The 18433-nt window shown below is 49.0% G+C and overlaps 1 long non-coding RNA gene across 1 annotated transcript in view; it reads left to right on the top strand.

Moving 5' to 3' along the window:
• The window catches only part of LOC115840041 (uncharacterized), a 51835-nt gene extending 36872 nt beyond the window's left edge, over nt 1-14963 (top strand). Inside the window, exons 3-4 of the long non-coding RNA XR_009560747.1 lie at nt 7869-7951; nt 12794-14963. This is a non-coding gene — a long non-coding RNA (uncharacterized lncRNA). The remainder of the gene's footprint in view (nt 1-7868; nt 7952-12793) is intronic.
• Nucleotides 14964-18433: the final 3470 nt, after the last annotated feature.

Raw genomic sequence — 18433 nt, 5'->3', positions numbered from 1 at the left:
TGGGGACACATTCCAGGCAGTTAATTCTGGATGATGAAAGCTGTTTATCACCCAGTGTTCTAAGAACAGCTCTGTAGCTTTTCTGATCTTTGTGCCGCCCTTAGGTATGGGTTAGATTATAATCCCAAGACTTAATTTTTTTTTCACATCTTTATTGGAGTATAATTGCTTTACAATGTTGTGTTAGTTTCTGCTGTACAGCAAAGTGAATCAGCTCTATGTATACATATATCCCCATATCCCCTTCCCTCTTGCGTCTCCCTCCCTCCCTCCCTATCCCACCCCCCTAGGTGGTCACAAAGCATCGAGCTGATCTCCCTGTGCTATACAGCAGCTTCCCACTAGCTATCTATTTTACATTTGGTAGTGGATATATGTCCATGCCACTCTCTCACTTCATCCCAGCTTCTCCTTCCCCGCTGTGTCCTCAAGCCCATTCTCTATGTCTGCGTCTTTATTCCTGCCCTGCCACTAGGTTCATCAGTACCATTTTTTTTAGATTCCATATATATGTGTTAGCATACGGTATTTGTTTTTCTCTTTCTGACTTTACTCTGTATGACAGACTCTAGGTCCATCCACCTCATTACAAAGAACTCAATTTCATTCCTTTTTATGGCTGAGTAATATTCCGTTGTATATATGTGCCACATCTTCTTTATCCATTCATCTGTCGATGGACATTTAGGTTGCTTCCATGTCCTGGCCATTGTAAATACTGCTGCAGTGAACATTGTGGTACATGTATCTTTTTGAATTATGGTTTTCTCAGTGTATATGCCCAGTAGTGGGATTCCAAGGCTTAATTTTATGGCCTATATGACATGCAGAGCCCTGTAGGGGCTCAAGGCCACGGCAGTGCTCTTGTAGTAATGGACAGACTGTGAAAGCTTGTCCATGGCGTCTTAAACTTTGGCGAGCAGGCCATTCATACGGCTGGGCTCCCTTGGTTTTGCCTTCCTCTGATTCAGCCCAGGGTTTGTTTGCTCTGCGTGATGGGCTGACATTTATGTAAATCAAGGGATGGTATGTGTGCCTTTTCCTCCTGAGTGTGTTCCAGGGGGAGGAGGGCATCTGTGCTCCAGGTGTGAGTTTGATGTACCTAATAGCCTGATCTTATGGCAGGGTTGGTGAACATTTTTGTGAACAGTCAGGGTTCCGTGAGTTTTTGAAGGAAGCAGTTTGGGAGGAGCTCAATGGTGACTTTGCAGAAAGATGGAGCGAGGGGGCTGTTTTGGTTTCTAGAACGCTGTGATGGTCTCTCTCAGGGGCCGGCATACTGCGGCTCCTTCCTCAGGCTCCTCCTTCGTCTTCCCACCACCCCGTGTCGTCCCTTCCTCCTTTGCTCTCTTGGGTCAGTCCTCCCTGCGTGTGGTAGGAACAGGGATCCCAGCCGTTCCCCAGCTGATCTTCTCATTGACAATAGCCCTGCTGACAGAGGCTGTGGTGCTAAGTGACAAGTCTTCCTGTTCTGAGGCCCCTGCTTGCTACTCTAGAGCAGGTTGATGGGTCAGTTTCCACAGACTGACACGTGTCTCTTCTTTGGTATTTACTCTTCACTTAAGTGGGAAGATTCTGTATCAAAAACCAAATGTTTCCACTGAATTCTATCCCTAAGAGCTTTCCAATCTCCCTAAAGTAGGGTCAAGTTCGCCAACCTAAGTTTGTCCTGAGCTTGGTTGGGTATCCCACTTGTTCTCCCCCCAGTAAGCACTGGGCTGTTCTAATCAAATTCCTCAGTAGGACTCTCCCCCCAACCCCATCCTCTCTGTCGCCACATATAGCTCCCTCCTTCACACTCTGCCACTGATAAAAGCTGTCTCAGCAGGGAGGGTCTTACTACAATGGTCTCCCAGCATCTCCTAATCCCACCCTGCCCAAGGAAGGGGACATTCTGGGCAGCTTCTTAAGGAATATGATCAGAAAGGCTGCGATTACCTCTCCTGCATATGATCCCCAGGAATGCCCAGACTCAAGAGTCCAGCCAAGCTGATCAAAGGGACACAATTTCTCCCATGCACTGTGATTGGCGGTTTGCAAAGCATTTACTTTTTTTTTTTTTTTTGCGGTACGCGGGCCTCTCACTGCCGTGGCCTCTCCCGTTGCGGAGCACAGGCTCTGGACGCGCAGGCTCAGCGGCCATGGCTCACGGGCCCAGCCACTCCGCAGCATGTGGGATCTTCCCGGACCGGGGCACGAACCCGTGTCCCCTGCATCGGCAGGCGGACTCTCAACCACTGCGCCACCAGGGAAGCCCTCATTATAGTTTTGATTTGCATTTCTCGAATAATTAGCAATGTGGAGCATCTTTTCATGTGCCTGTTGGCCATGTGTATGTCTTCTTTGGAGAAATGTCTGTTTAGGAATTCTGCCCATTTTTTGATTGGGTTGTTTGTTTGTTTGTTGTTGAGTTGTATGAACTGTTTGCATATTTTGGATATTAAGCCCTTGTCAGTTGCATCATTTGCAAATATTTTCTCTCATTCCATAGGTTGTCTTTTTGTTTTGTTTATGGTTTGCTTTGCTGTACAAAAGCTTGTAAGTTTGAATAGGTCCCATTTGTTTATTTTTGTTTTTATATCTATGGCCTTGGGAGAGACTGACCTAAGAAAACACTGGTACAATTTATGTCAGATAATGTTTTGCCTATGTTCTCTTCTAAGAGTTTTATGGTGTCCTGTCCGCGGGCCTTTCACTGTTGTGGCCTCTCCCGCGCAGGCTCAGCGGCCATGGCTCACGGGCCCAGCCGCTCCGCGGCATGTGGGATCTTCCCGGACCAGGGCACGAATCCGTGTCCCCTGCATCGGCAGGCGGACTCTCAACCACTGCGCCACCAGGGAAGCCCCTTTAAGCCATTTTGAGTTTATTTTTGTGCATGGTATGAGGGGACTGTTCCAACTTTATTGATCTACAGGCAGCTGTCCAGCTTCCCCAACACTACTTGCTGAAGTGACTGTGTTTTTTCCACTGTATATTCTTGCTGAAGGGCAAGCTTTAGCACAGCAGGGCCACACATCATCCTCCTGAATGCTCACAGCATTAGGAGTGTTCAGAAACGTACACAATGGCCCAACATGGGGAGGATGGGGCGTGTGATTCAGGCTTCTCTCTTCTTTAGGGAGAACGGGCATTAGCAGGTGGGCTGTCTTGATGTCCAGGGCCTTGAAGAGAAGCCTCAACCTGAATGCAGACCCCTGAGCGGCAGGAGACAGGACTGGGGGGAGGAACCTTCCTGGGACCTTCAGGCCTTGAGAGGTTGGGGCAGTGCCTAGCCTAGCAGGGAACCACAGTTAGACTTGGAGAAAGAAGTGTGTGCCACGTGGTTGTGAGAGGACACACATACCCGTGAGATCCCCCCATGAGATGTCCCAGAAATGATGACAGAGGCTTTTGGGGTGGCCGGGGAGTCCTACAATGGTAGACAGGGTCGGAGCTAGAGAACTACTTCATATAATTTTACTGTGTAATGTCTTGTTTGGGGTCTGTCCTGGGCCAACAAGCAGCGCTCCCACCCTCCTACTGAGTGAATGCCCAGAGGTGGAACGGCTTGAGGCCACCAATGAGAGAAGCAGCCACAGGTGGCCTCAGGGCTTGGAAAGCTCACCGCGTGAGCACCCGTGCTTGGCTTGGCTCACGAGAAGGGCATCGTCTCTGCTCAGTAAACCCCAGATTAAGGGCTGATCATCTAAGGTACGCGAGGCAAAGGTGGCAGGCAATCTTTCATCAGGTTTCCTGGGCTAGGGCCATGCCTGGTTCACCTTTTTATTACCTTCTCACCTCTCATTGGTGCCTAATCTATGTTATCTGTAGACTCTGACTGAATCGGATGACAAGCCAGAGCTCCTTCTTGGCCACACTCTACCACCCTCTCTCATCCCTCATCTTTAGCCCTCCAGAGCGCTCCCGGGGGAACCCTAGTAGGTTCCACCTAATGGATCCAGAGTGAGAGCCAGAGAAGTGAGGGATATAGTTTGCATGGAGGCAAAAACAGAAGGAATGGAGGGAGTGTGCTCAGTGAATGCCGGGAAATGGGGGAGGTGGCTGGTCACCTAATTACCAGCTAGATTACAGCTCCCTCTGTATCCCTGCTAATCCCCGTGGCTCCCTCTCTATCCCTGGCTGCGCACGTCTGCCCTGTGAACGGCACCACAGGGTCAAAGTAGCATAACGGAGGTCAGAAGGAGGAGGCAAAACATCCCATGAGCACTGTCACCTCCAGGGCTGACACTGGCAAGTCTCCTGAGCTCTGCATCTGGACGTGATATTAGGAGGCCAGCGAGGGCGTGGCGGGTAGCAGGAAGGTGAGGGCTTGCGGTGTTTACCATCCTTGTTTGAGCACAAGAAGATTCTGGAGGCTGGGCACTTTGAGGAGGTCTTCAGTGACCCAGAGGCAGCGCTCAGTCTCCAGAATGCGGCGTGACTCCTACATTTGGGGGTCTCTGTCCTCAGGCAGAGCTGGCTTCCCACAGAGCCCCGCGCTCAGAAGGGCCCTGCACGTGGCTAATGCTCTGCTGCTGCCATCTTATTTAATCACTTTTCTACCGTGGCAAAGTATATATGTCCCAGTGTTGTACGATAATTAGAAATAAAACACACCCACACATTTCATAAAATTTGTCATTTTAAAGTATACTATTGGGACTTCCCTGGCAGTCCAGTGGTTAAGAATCCACCTGCCAATGCAAGGGACACGGGTTCGAGCCCTGGTCAGGGAAGATCCCACATGCCGCGGAGCAGCTAAGCCCATGCACCACAACTACTGAGCCTGCACTCTAGAGCCCACAAACCACAACTACTGAGCCTGTGTGCCACAACTACTGAAGCCCGCACGCCTAGAGCCCGTGAGCCACAACTACTGAGCCCACGTGCCGCAACTACTGAAGCCCATGCGTTCTAGGGCCAGCATGCCATAACCACTGAGCCTGCGTGAGGCAACTACTGGAGCCTATGCACCTAGAACCCGTGCTCCGCAACAAGAGAAGCCCCTGCGATGAGAAGCCCGCGCACTGCCACAGAGAGTAGCCCCGGCTCACTGCAACTAGAGAAAGCCCACGTGCAACAATGAAGACTGAGCACAGCCAAAACTAAATAAAATAAATAAATAAAAATTGTAAAAGTATACTATTGAGTGATGTTAATTACAGCCACGGTTTAGTACAACCATCACCACTATCTATTTCCACACCTTTTTCCTTACTCCAAATAGAACATCTAAACCCATTAAGCGATCGCCCTCCCTTTCCCTCTCCCTTCAGCCCCTGATAACCTCTAAGGCATTTTATGTCTCTATGAATGTGACTATTCTGGGTATTTCATGTAAGTGGAATCATACAATATTTATCCTTTTACGTTAAGATTATTTCTTGGGACTTCCCTGGTGGCGCAGTGGTTAAGAATCCGCCTGCCAGTGCAGGGGACACGAGTTCGAGCCCTGGTCTGGGAAGATCCCACATGCCGCGGAGCAACTAAGCCCGTGCGCCACAACTACTGAGACTGCACTCTGGAGCCCGCGAGTCACAACTACTGAGCCCACATGCCACAACTACTGAAGCCCACGTGCCTAGAGCCCGTGTGCTCCGCAACAAGAGAAGCCACTGCAATGAGAAGCCTGTGCACCACAACGAAGAGCGGCCCCCGCTTACTGCATTTTCATTTTGCACTGGGCTCTGTAAGTTATTTCAGGGCTATTGTCAGATACTGAAGTCTAAGGCATACTTGAATCACCTCTCCCTTGGATGGTTTAGCATGTGTCACCCCTATTTAACCAGAAATTAGCCACCACACCTACCCTAGAGCCCACTTAGGTTTGCTGTACTCCTGTGGGCAAACATGGTTTTGACTTCTCTGTATATGTCACAGTGCAGAAGGAGAGTGGTTTACTCAAGGTCACTGGCTCAAGGAAAGCATCCATGTCCACAGAGCTTACTTACGTCTGCGTTAATGTGACCTGTACCACGCAGTCTTCACCAACATGACTTGATTCCGCTGTCTTTACCAATGTGATTTGAGCATTGTGGAAACGCTTGCCCAGGAAGATAAAAGCTGCAAATAATTTTATTATTTTAGGAACTTCCCCCAAACCCACTTAAAACTGCTTAGCCTTTCAATAGATAATATCGAATGACTGTTAACACACCTTGCTGTTTCCACAATCCTGAACTATTACATCAGGAGATTTAACACAGTCCTTATGATTCCCACACTGAAAGACCCACCTTCGACCAGCTGAATATCCTGACTTCACCGGCCTGACTCAGAGACGCTGTCAAGACTGCCAGGTAGTGACCTCTCTTACTGCTGGGAGCTTTGCTTTATCAACAGGCTGTCTTGGTGGTATTTTATGGGAGCCTGTATTCAGTAAGCTACAATTGTACTTCCTGCACAGTGCAGTTGTTCCAACCCTATTTGATCCAATGTACACCCACCCATCCCTCTATTCATTGATTTATTCACTTATTCAACACATGTTTATTGAGTGCCTACTATATGTTAGGGACCCTTAGACACTAGCTCCATGATGACTGAGACAGATGTGGCCCTTGTTTTCGCAGAGCTCACCCTCTGCTTCATCCTTCTGTCATGTTCCTGCTGCTAGAGAAAGAGGAGATTAAGAGCCACTTTCAACTTGAATTTACTTAAAAATGGAGTTTTCTGCAGCCAACAAGTTGGATCTCTGCTCTAAAAATCTGGATCTCTGGACTTCATTGGGAAGGAAAAGCTTTTCCCCTACTCTCTTATGTTCAGTACCTGAGGGCCTGCGAATTTAACCAGCAAAAGACAGATTAACAGGAGAAAAAGAAGATGAATTTGATTAATATTTTACATGCACAGAATTCACAGAAAAAAAGTGAAACTCAAAGAGGTAGACTCAATTTGGGCATTTATATCTCATCTTCTTCAACAAAGGAAAGGAGGTTTAAGCTTCTAGAGACGATACATTGTGGAGAAGTGACTAGGAAATATAAGGAGGAAACTAATGGAAGATAATGGTTTTTGTTTGTTTTGTTTTTTAAAAATTTTTGGACATCCCGAGTGGCTTGTGGGATCTTAGTTCCCTGACCATAGATCGAACCCATGAGCCCTGCAGTGGAAGCGTGGAGCCCTAACCACTGGACCGCCAGGGAATTCTTGTGGGTTATTTGAATAAGGTCTGTTTCTGCAGATTCATCAGTGACAACTGTCTTGGTGATAAGAGTCTCTCTCCTCTTTCTAGTACAGGAGAGGGGGAAGCCCTCACCAAGGGAATTTTATGCCCTGCTTTTAGGCAGAAAAGGGGAGGAAGAACCCATCCTGTGTCTTGTTCATTCTCTGCCTTCGGTTTAAAATAATCCTTACGCCACAGTGGCGTATTTGGGGATGGTACATCCTGGTCCCTTCAACTTGACCTTTAGAAGGCCAGGCACCATGATGGTCTTAGGATGAGTTTGTCACTCCCAATGATTACCTACCTCGTCAGGCCTGTGTTTCCTTACCTCTAAGGTGAGTCTTGTGTCCTGGTGCCACCCTGTGCAGCCAGTGCAGGGACAGAGCCCAGGGCTGGGAAACCATAAGGTGGCCCGAGTCCCCCAGCACAGCCCTTTCAAACCCAGCTCCCAGTTGGTGAAATGACCCAGCAGCCCATCCCAGGGGAACCCGCAGAGGGATGTTTCCAGGATATGTGATCAGCCTGGTAAGGAAGGGGCCCTATTAGAAGGTATGACGGACCAAACCGGTTTGTAAAGCAGCCCCAGCCACTTGGGGGTGGGGAGTGGACTGTTATGTGTCTAGATGAACGCGAATCCGGACGCTTAAACCGTTCTCTCGATGTTTGGTTTGCTTTTAACTTGAGATGGGCTTTCACTTTTCTTCCCTTTTTATCTTTTCTGCAGCCGGTGCTCGAGATGCTCCAGCCCAGCCTGTTTATCTTGTGAGCTGCGGCAGCTCCGTCCCCGTGTGATTACATCTTTCCTTGGTAATGGGGTTTTGACTGGCCTTTTGTATAATGCCAAGCCACCACGGGACTGGAATATTCTCCCCTTATTTTTATCGGGCGCTTTTATTTCCTGAGCTGTTTTGTTAAGTGTGCCTGTTTCTGGTTTTGCTCCTGGTCAGGAAAGGGGCCCAGGATTCAGGGAGAAGATCAGATGCCCTGGTGTGTGAACTGGTCTTTCAAAGAACGAAGCAGGAGTTGATCACCTGCTGAAGCTCAGGGCCAATGCGGAGCTGCCTCCCAAGAGGCCAATCAATTTCAATTAAGGAGATTAAAAGCCCCGAGCGCAGGGAGGGCTGGTCACGGGCTTCTGAATGCCTTGCTTCTCCAGCAGCCTGAGAGCAGGCCATGGGCCCCAGAAGCGCTGGACGGTGTCCTATGGGCCAGTGTCAAGATGGCAGTGAGGGGTCAAATGCAAAAGGAGAAGCTGGCTGAAGGGGCTCGTGATTCTTCAGGGGCCCTAGTGGCATTTGGGGCAGGACGGACCTGTCAGTGTCCTCAGCCCCATCAAGTATCCAGTGTCCCTAGTCACTGAGCTGTCCCAACTCAACCCAGCCCAATCCCCACCCCCGCTTCCTGGTGGGACCACCCTGGGCTCCCGGCAGCTGCCTCTGATCTGCTGTGTAGGTGAAGGGCAGGCCTTCTGCGGCTTCCGGGTGGAGAGCTGGTTCTCCTCGTCTGGACCCTCCTTCTCCACTGGGCATCCCAGAGGCTCTGTGTCTGCTACCTTTCCGAGCTGCTCGGGCATCCTAGAGGCCACACCCCCAAGGGGTAAGGGCAGAGGCCAGAGTGGGACGTCTGGTGGAGGAGAGGGGCTTTGGCATCACACAGACCCAGGGCTGAGCCCGCCTCTGCCCCTTACTGGCTCTGCGTTGGCCCTGAGTCAGCACGTGACCAGCCTGTGCTTTTTTTTTTTAAAAACCAGTGGACACCCCAGGGCATCCAATCTGTGCCCAGGCAACCAAGTGAGCCTCACTTTCCATGTTTATAAAAGGGAGCTCTCCACCCCGGGCTCACAGGAAGAACGGCCTGTACCTACAGTGTCTGATGTCCCCAAGCCCCCTCTGATTGTGGTGGCCCAGGGTAGACAGGGGACCGGAGGCAAAAATTACACTCAGCTCCCCAGACCTGGAGATTTTTGTTCAGAAGCCAATAAATCAACAGCATCGCGAGGATTCGATGCACGTGCTTTGTACGCTGTAAGCGCTAGGTAGGGGTCGAAGGGCGGGGGCGGGAGAACTGGGGCCGTGGGAAGAGAGTGCACAGGATGCAGGGGAGGAAGGAGGAAGGAACCTCCAGGAGGGGGAGCGGCCTGAGGCTGATGGGAACCACGGTGTCTGTTAGGCAGGAAAGAGAAGCCAGGTCCAGCTTCGCGGGCAGCAGCAACTACAGAGACAAGCACAGACTTTGCTGGGAAGCCCAGGAGGCTGAAGCCGCCGTCCCCCCGGCCCTCGGGGGTGAGGTTCCCTCGAAGGACTGGCTGTTCGTCCGGGGGGGTCTCTTCCTTCTCTCAGCTGCTTACCCTTCTGGCTACTTTCCTATTAACAAGACAGCCTGGGGAAGGAAGGGGGCGGGGAGGGAGGCTCATTTCAGGCCATTTGGCTTCTTGTTTAATCTAAAGGACAGGATGGCCACTGTAGAAAGTGACCTTATCAAGAAGGATGGGGTCACAGAGCTCCAAACCCTTGTGGGGAGCCAGGTACAGGGCGGGTCACAGACTTACCCAAGGTCACCCTCGTTAACAGCAGGGCCAGTCTCCTGCTGTCCTGCTACACCCCCCAGCCTCCCGGGCCTGCTTTCATCCCTGACCTACTTCTCCCAGGATAATTGAGAAATGAGTGATGGGAGCTGCAGGCTTCTGCTTGCTGTCGAGAGCTGGGTGGCTGTTCATAAACTTTTAAAGCATCTGGACCTTTCTCTAAAACAACAACAAAATCAGTCTCAGGCACGTTGCGTTATATCAAAATGGTCTTATTCTTGATACAAATTTATTTCACAAATGCAGAAACGTGGAACGTACCATTTATACCGAAGAGGAGGAAATGATTGCTATAAGGAGATTTAAGGTTGCTAAGAATGGGGTAGGAGAGTTTCCAAAAGGAATCCCACCTCGAGGTGGGACTGGCTTTGTGGGAGGGATGGGATTATGACCCCCAGCCCTTCCTTCCTGAGATGGAGACCTGAGGGATGGCACGAGGGCAGGTTGTGGCCCCCAAGTTAGGCAGTAGGAAGGGGATGGCGTGTGATGTGTCCTAGGACCTGCCTTCAAACCCAGCACCTTGTAGGGACAGGTTTGTGTCCTGGGGAACTGGCTTTGTCATGTCATGTCATGGGAACCCTGCCAGTTTTGCTAAGGACCCGAGGGAGGAAATGCTGCCAGTAAAGGAAGCACCAGACGGCAGGAGGCTCAGCCTCAGCAACAGGGCCTTGGGTTGTCAGTAGCAGAGCCAGAGTCTGTCCGTTCGGGTTGCTATAGCAAAATACCACAGACTGGGGGCCTTAAACAACACACATTTATTTCTCACACTTATGGAGGCTGGTAGTCTGAGATCAAGGTGCCAGCAGACTTGGTTCCTGGTAAGGCCTCTCCTCCTGGCTTGCAGACGGCCACCTTCTCGCTGTGTCCTCACAGGGCGGAGAGAGAACACTCTGGTGTCTCTTCCTCTTAAAAGGGCACCAATTCCATCATGGGGGCCTCACCCTCATGACCTCATCTAAACCTAATTTCCACCCAGAGGCCCCACCCCCTTATACCATCATACTGGGGGTCAGGGCTTCAACATGTGGATTTTGGGGGGGGACACAGACATTCAGCCCATAACACCTGGGCTCCATGCCTCCCCATCATCTCTTTGTCTCCCTATTCATTTATGCTGGCCTCTGAGCAGTGCTTCTCAAAGTGTCCATGGTAAGGAACCAGTTTTTTTTTTTTTTTCTTTTGGCCGCCCCCCTCAGTTTTCAGAATCCTACTTCCCCGACCAGGGATTGAACCCAGGGCCATGGCAGTGAAAGTGCCGAGTCCTAACCACTGGACCGCCAGGGAAGTCCCAAGGACCAGTTTCGTTATTTGCAATGAAGTATGATGTGTGCTGAGAAAAATGAGATGATTGTATGAAATACAAGCTCATTTTTTTTTTTATGATGGGGTCCCGTGCCCTAGCATTGCTGTTGAATTGGCATGAATGCCCCTGAATGCTCCTGCTTGCTTTCTGTCTCCATCTCATTCTGGAGCAGGGACCAAACTTTTGAGGGCCTCCTGCTGCAGACCACCCTTTCAGTGGCGCTGTTTAGAGCTCCATAGAAAGTACGCCATCAGCCGTGGAGAGGTGTTATCTGAAGCTTCCAGAGACAAAATGTCACGAGCCCCAGCTCAGCAAGGTTCTCACTGGGCCTTTTCACCTTTGTTATCTTGGGATGTGTGGGGTCTGTAAGGAGGATGGTAATCTGGTTGCCTCTCTCTCAATGGCATTCTGAGGTAGCAGAAGCACAGGCCTGAGTCAGAGAGCGGAAGGCAAATCTACCTCTCCCACTTGTGAGCTGTGTGAATTTGGGGTGAGTGATTAACTGGTATGTGCCTCAGTTTCTCCATCTAGCAAATGGAGGTGATGGTAGCTTCCCCTCAGGGAGCTTCCCCTCAGGGAGGTGAAGATTAAGTGAGACGTGCCTGAACTAGGCACGGTGTCCCATCCCTCTCTCTTCCTCCTTCTTCTGAAGAAGGGCCCCAGTGGAGAGGTAGGACTCTGCCCCAGGGGAGAGAGGCGTGCCCTTGACAAGAGCAAAGGGTCGTCTTTCACAAAAATCACAGGATGTCCGAAAAGAGGGTCTGAGTCAGCACAACTTCTGGGAATCCAGACAGGAATGAAGATTTCCCTGGAGAAAATTTCCCCAGCAAGAGCACTGGAGCAAGAAAGGTCGGATGTCAGCTCAACCTCAGACCGGTTGACCAGATAGCTCAAATTTCAAATCCTGCCTTCAGATTTTCTGGGGGATGATGCTCTGACCAGAGAGGAGACTGACCTCCATGGTACCTAAGATAAATACGACGCATGTGAGCACCAAACAGCTGGTATGTCTGTGGTTTCTGGGTTTCGCGCAGTAAGCCTCCAAAGCACGATCTTGGGGCATTGAGATGAATGTCACGAGACCCGGGGCCTGACACTCATCAGCAGCAGAGTGGCAGCAGAGGGCCCTGTATTCGTTTGCTCAGGCTGCTGTAACAAGTCCTGCGGACTAGGCCGCTTAAACAACAGAAATTTCTTGTCTCACATCTGGTGGCTAGAAATCTGAGATCAAGGTGTGGGCAGAGTTGGCTCCTGCTGAGGGCTGTGACAGAAGGGTCTGTTCCAGGCTTCTCTCCTTGGCCTGTGGTTGGCTGTCTTCCCCCTGTGTCTTCACATCGTCTTCCCGCTGTACGTGTTTTGTGTCCCAATTTCCCCTTCTTATAAGGACACCAGTCACATTGGATTAGGGCCCGCCCTAATCATGTCACTTTAAATTAATTACCTCTTTAAAGGCCCTATCTCCACATACAGTCACATTCTGAGGTCCTGGGGGTGTATGGATTCAACGTATGAATTCTGGGGCCAATTCGGCCCGTTAGAGCCCTTGAACTAACTGGTCTCAATTTCACCAGCAGAGAGATAATGGGTGCGCCTGTGGTTTTCCAGATTTCTCCTGATTTTAAGCAGATTAAGGTTCAGCCCAGAACTGTGCATCAACCTGCCACATGCAGCTGAATGTGTGACTTAGGCCATGTCATCTTTCCAGGTTAAAATTTATTTATAAAGCACAGATAATGAAAATAACATCTATTTATCTCCCTAGGTGTTCTGAGCCTTAAGTTACAGATGCAGGGGTGATGCGTTACAAAACCAAACAAATCAGTCCTTAGGACAGGCGACTCAGGCAAATCAACCATCATCACCACAACAAAAGAAGCTTTCAAACCCACAAGACAAGACAAGATTGTAACGCCTTCCTAACAGCATTGCTTTATTGACGCAAGGCAAGGAAAACGACATTAAATTCTATTGATTCTCTTTGAGATCTAATAATATGCTTTATTCAGATCTTATTCACATCCCTCTTCTTCCACGGGTCTATCTCAGGAGCTGACATTGGCCAGTTACAAAACAGAATTGGTTCTGCTGTCATTGGAAGTCACAGAGGCGAACGTGTTTTCGAACACAAAATCTACCATGCTTTCTTTGGGAAATAAGGCACAGCTGGAAAAAAAAACACACTTCAAAACAAAATTGAAAGCGTGGCTAACTTGAGATTTATTTGATTAGTCTTTCTCTGGGCTAATCAGTTTTAGAACCCATTCCTATTGGCACCAATGCGCCGATAAAATATCCAGCAGGAGAGAAGTATCACATCACTCAGAGAAACAAGGTTGTTCTTTTTTTTTTTTTTCCCGGCGCCGGGGCCCCTCCAGAGCCGGCAGCCTCAGTGAGGCCGCCCTCCCCTCGGCCTCCGGGGCACTTCCGTGGCGGCGGAGGGAAGAGACCCCGAGCTGCGGGAGTTCCAGCTCTGCGGAAACGCGGGCTCCGTTCTGGGCGCCGGGGGTGGGACCCGCTTGTTCATTTTTTTAAAAAGCATTGAATCAATGTTTACACTGCTGAGTCAAGTTATTTATACATATGCTATAGGTTTTGCATCTCCAGAATATGTTTGCATTAAGAGTATGATAAATTGTACCTGACTTACTTGTGAAAAATCATCTTGAGAAAGGTTTCTTTTTCCCTGGGAAAATATGGAAATGACACATGGTGTGTACAGCCAGAAACACTCAGCAGAAGGAGAGGCGGGTTTTTAGCTGTCACAATGGATGGTTAAGAATTTCGGATTTGGGTCAGTGTCATTACGCTCAAGTCACTTCACCTCGAAACCTCATTCTTCATCTCCAGAATAGGTTCCAAACTCAGTGTTTTCTGTAAATATTCAATAGGATAATACGTGCACAGAGTTCGCCATTAACCCTCCCAGAGGCCAATAAGAATCCAATAAATGCCGACTTCTCTATCACATCCTTACAGAAGAATGCTTGCCTGCTTTACCTTTCGTCTGTGGAAAAATCACAAAAAGGATTAAGTTTGTTGAAAAGAAAGGTGGGTCTTGGGCCCCCTTAGCACACGTTTTCTCCATCCTTTCTAAAAAGTGATGCTAACAAGCGAACAGGTGTTATAGGGAGAAGGTGGAGTAACCAGAACATTCCTACGTTGCTGGTGGGAATGTTAAAGAGTGTAGACCTTTTGGAAAACTCTTTGGTGGTGCCTCAAAAGTTAAACAGATATGGCCCAGCAGTTCCACTCCTAGGTATATACTCAGGAGAATTGAAAACATGCATTCATACAAAAACTGGTTCATAAATGTTCACCGCAGGATTATTTGCCGTAGTGGAAAGGTGGAAAGACACAGCTCAAGTGTCTAGCAACTAATGAATGGATAAACAACATATGGGACAGCCGTGCCACGGAATTTTATTTGGCAGCAAGGGACAGTGAGGTACAGACACAAGCTACAACATAGATAAACCCTGAAAACATGATGCTGATGGAAAGAAACCAGTCGCAAAAGGCTACATACAGCATGATTTCATTCATACGGAACATGCAGAATAAACAGCTCTATAGAGACAGAAAGTAATTCGTGGTTGCCTAGGGCTGGGAGGGAGGGCAGGAATGGGGAGCGACCGCTAATGGACACAGGGTTTCTTTTTGGAAGGATGAAAACTTTCTGCAATTAGAGAGTGATGATGGTCATACAACTTTGTGAATATTCTCAGGACACTGAACTGTACCTTCTAAAATGGTGAATTTTATGCTTTATGAATTGTATCTGGAAAAAAAAATCAATGAATGCTTAATGTGGAAAATAAGAAAACAAGGAAACAAAAATTGTCATTGTAGCATCCAGAGATAAGCACTGCAAATGCTTTGATGTAGATCCTTTCAGACTGATGCAAATATATACATTTAAAAAATAAAATAAAATGGGATCATACCAAATATACTGTTGAGTGAAAGTTTTTTTTTTTTTTTTTTGTATTACTGTTACTTTTCCCCTCGATATTAAGAAACTGCCTCTCTAAACATAGGCGGCATCGACCTCGGAGTCTTCTCAAATGTCTTGCCTTTCCACGTTCCTCGGCCGAGCCGTGCTTCTTCTCTTTCCAAAGCTCTTCTTAGGACTTTTCAAGCGAATCTATTCGCCTTGGATCACCAGAGTGCTTTCAGTTGCTTCTTGTCACAGCTTGACCTGTTACAAGCTATTTCATTCATATCCATGATTTCAGTGGAATTGTTCCCTAAACCCATATTTCTACCTTGACCTCTATTCCATACACTAGTCCTGCATCTCCAAATGCCTACTGGAAATTCCCACTTGAACATTCATCACTGACATTATCATAAGACTAAACTCGAACTCATTATATTTTTCAATGCCCCAGCCAGGCACAGCAGAAGATTTGAATTTTGAAGTGGACGTTCATGCCCACATTTGACCTTTCTCATTCAAGTCAAGCTTTTTAGAAGCCCTGGAAACCTACTCTGGCTAACTTAGAAAAGGTAGGTATGGAGGGAGATGGGGTAGCTCACACAATAGGCAGGGGGGAAGGCCGGGGAACCAGATTTGGAAAAAGGGCAGGAAAATGGCATTCCGGGGGCTGCACGGCAGTGACCACAGCCAGGTCAGCCCCCGAGCGAGGTCTGGGCCGGTGCCTGCTGCTGGTACAGGCATCCCTGCTGCTGCTGCCGGGCGTGCTAATGGTCCCGCGTCACACTAGCAATTGCTCAGAGTGAAGAGAGCAGTCAGATATGGGACAGTGTAAAGAAAAACAAGTGCCTATCCACTTAGTCTTGGTTTCCTTAAACCAAGAAAAATGGAGATTATTTTCCTAACTACCTCATGGGGTTGTAAGAAGGTCAGCTGGTATTTTGGAAGACACTTTGTAAACCACGAGCCCATCCACAAGTGTTTCTACTAAGAAGTAAGGTTTTCCTTCCAATCTCTGTTCTGTTCCTGACGGCGTACCTCTCCTCCCCCTCAGGGTTTCCATATCCCCTCATGGCCCCCATATCCCCTCACTGCCTCCTCTTGGCTGAAAAAAATGCACAACATGAGAATGGTGAGTTACGTTTTATTTGGGGCAAAATGAGAACTATAGCCCGGGAGACGGGATTTCAGACAGCTCTGAGAAACCGCTCCAAAGAGCTGGGGGGGAAGGTCAGTATATATGTGTTTTTGGTAAAGGGAGTACATGCAGTCAAGCACATTTTTTTTTTGTAGAAGGTTTCTGCTAGTCTCGTGAAGGTTACTGCTAGTCATGAGGTGCAGACGTCACCATGAAGGATTTTAGTGCTTTTCTAGATATGAGGAGATGCAAGAATTGGGCTCAGAAAATCTTCACCTGAAAATACCTATCTGAAGATCTGTTCTGCCAGTTTTCTCCAGAGCACAGAGTGCCTCATTTCTGATCTTCACCCTGAGCTCCCTTCAGAGGGTGTTGAAGGTCAGCAGCTGCAGTGGCTCGTAATTGAATCCTTGTAGAGGTAGATGGCAAGTACCAATTTGTAGGTGACACTCCAGATCCCCTCACGGGCCCCACGTCTAAGCCATGCTTATTATTCCTTCTTCTTCCCACCTGTCCCTTCCCATCATCATTGGCCCATAGCATTCAGCTGCAACAATGGAAACCGCTCATTCCCAAGCTTGATGATACATTGGACTCACCTGGGGCAGTATTTCTGCTTCAGAGGAGCTGTGAGATCTCCCAAGCCATATTCTCAACAAACTACTGAGGAGATCACGGCGGGAGCAGACCCACCAACCCACCAACTGAAATCTACAAACTGAGTTTGTTACATGGAGCATTAGTCCTCTGAAAAAGGGTTCTATATTGAAATGTCTGTAAAACGCAACCTCCAGAGATTCACAATTGAAGAGGTCCTGCAGGTGAGATACCTGTGAAACTGTCCAATCCAGAATGTCTAAGACCTATGAGCTTGTGAGAGCTTCAGAGGTGTCTCTTGTTATGCTAATGAGGTAACTTTTGGAAGCACCTGAGGATGGGGGGGGGGCTGGTTGCCACGCAGCCAACCCTGTGATTGGAGGGTTGCACCTTTGAGTCCCACCCCTTCACCCAGTGGAGAGGGGCTGATGGCCAATGATGCAATCACTTATGCCTACGTAAGGAAGCCTCCGTAAAAAATCAAAAGGATGGGGTTCTGAGAGCTTCTGGGTTGGTGAACACATGGAGCTGCTGCAACAGTGGTGCCTGGAGAGGACATGGAACCTCCCAGCCCCTTCCCACTGCCCTGTGCTGTGCATCTCTTCCGTCTGGCCGTTCCTGAGTTACAGCCTCTCGTAATAAACTGGTGATCCGGTAAGTAAAATGTTTCTCTGAGTTCTGTGAGCTGCTCTAGCAAAGTACTCGAACCTGAGAAGGTTGTAGCAACCTCTGATTTATAGCCAGTTGGTCAGAAGCATAGATGGCAACCTGGACTCGTGCCTGGAGTCTGAGTGGTAGTCACCTAGGACTGAGTCCCTCGCCTGTGGGATCTGATGCTGTCTGGGTAGGCACTGTGGGAACGGAGCTGAATTGTAGGACACCCAGCTGGTGTCCCGAGAATCGCTTGTTGGTGTGGGATCCCCTCCCCACATTGGATTTGGTACTAGAACTCATTCAGTCCCATAACATCTGTTAAAATTCTACCAAGAGAATATTCTGAGAAATATACTAACACTTTGGGGAAACCCTGGCCTATGGAATCAATTTGGAGTTCCTTACTCTGGTTTCCAAGGTTTTTGACCACCTGGCTGCAAGCTTCATTTCCTCCCGTGCCTCTATATATACAGTCAGCCAGGGGATTGGTTCCAGGACCCCCGTGGATACCCAAATCCTCAGATGCTCAAGTCCCCTATATAAAATGTCCTAGTATTTGCAGATACCTCATCTAATACAATTAATACCTAATACAATGTAAATAGTTGCCAGGCATGGGGCAAATTCAAGTTTTGCTTTTTGGAACTTTCTGGAATTTTTTTCCCCGAATATTTTCTACTGGTGGTTAGAGGAACTGCGTATCCAGAGCCCCTGGATCTTGTCCTGCCTCTGCAGTTGTGCTGGGTTGATGTCCTGCCTCCTCAACTGCCCCCTAAAAGCAGTAACCAGGTGCTAGGTACTTTTAGTCCCCTTTCCTGGGGCAGGGCCCTCCGAGGTAGGCGCCTGGTAAATAGCTGTCGCTTTGCTGAGTGTCTTGGGATTTGTGGGTTCGGTTTCTTCTCGGCTGGTGCTTCCCCACCTCCTGGACCTCCTGTTTGTGCGGCTTGGGGTCACCCTGGAGGGCGGAGTGCCGGTCAGGGCTGCTGAGTGGCTAACATGACTGTCTAGGGCAACCATGGAAGGGACGGAGGGGAGGTCCGGGGGGAGGAACACAGCCGCCGAGAGGGTCTTGGGAG

This window comes from Globicephala melas, chromosome 2 (genome assembly GCF_963455315.2).
Source record: "Globicephala melas chromosome 2, mGloMel1.2, whole genome shotgun sequence".
NCBI lineage: Eukaryota > Metazoa > Chordata > Mammalia > Artiodactyla > Delphinidae > Globicephala > Globicephala melas.
Note: the sequence above shows the minus strand (reverse complement) of the source record. Positions and strands in the feature narration are given on the sequence as shown.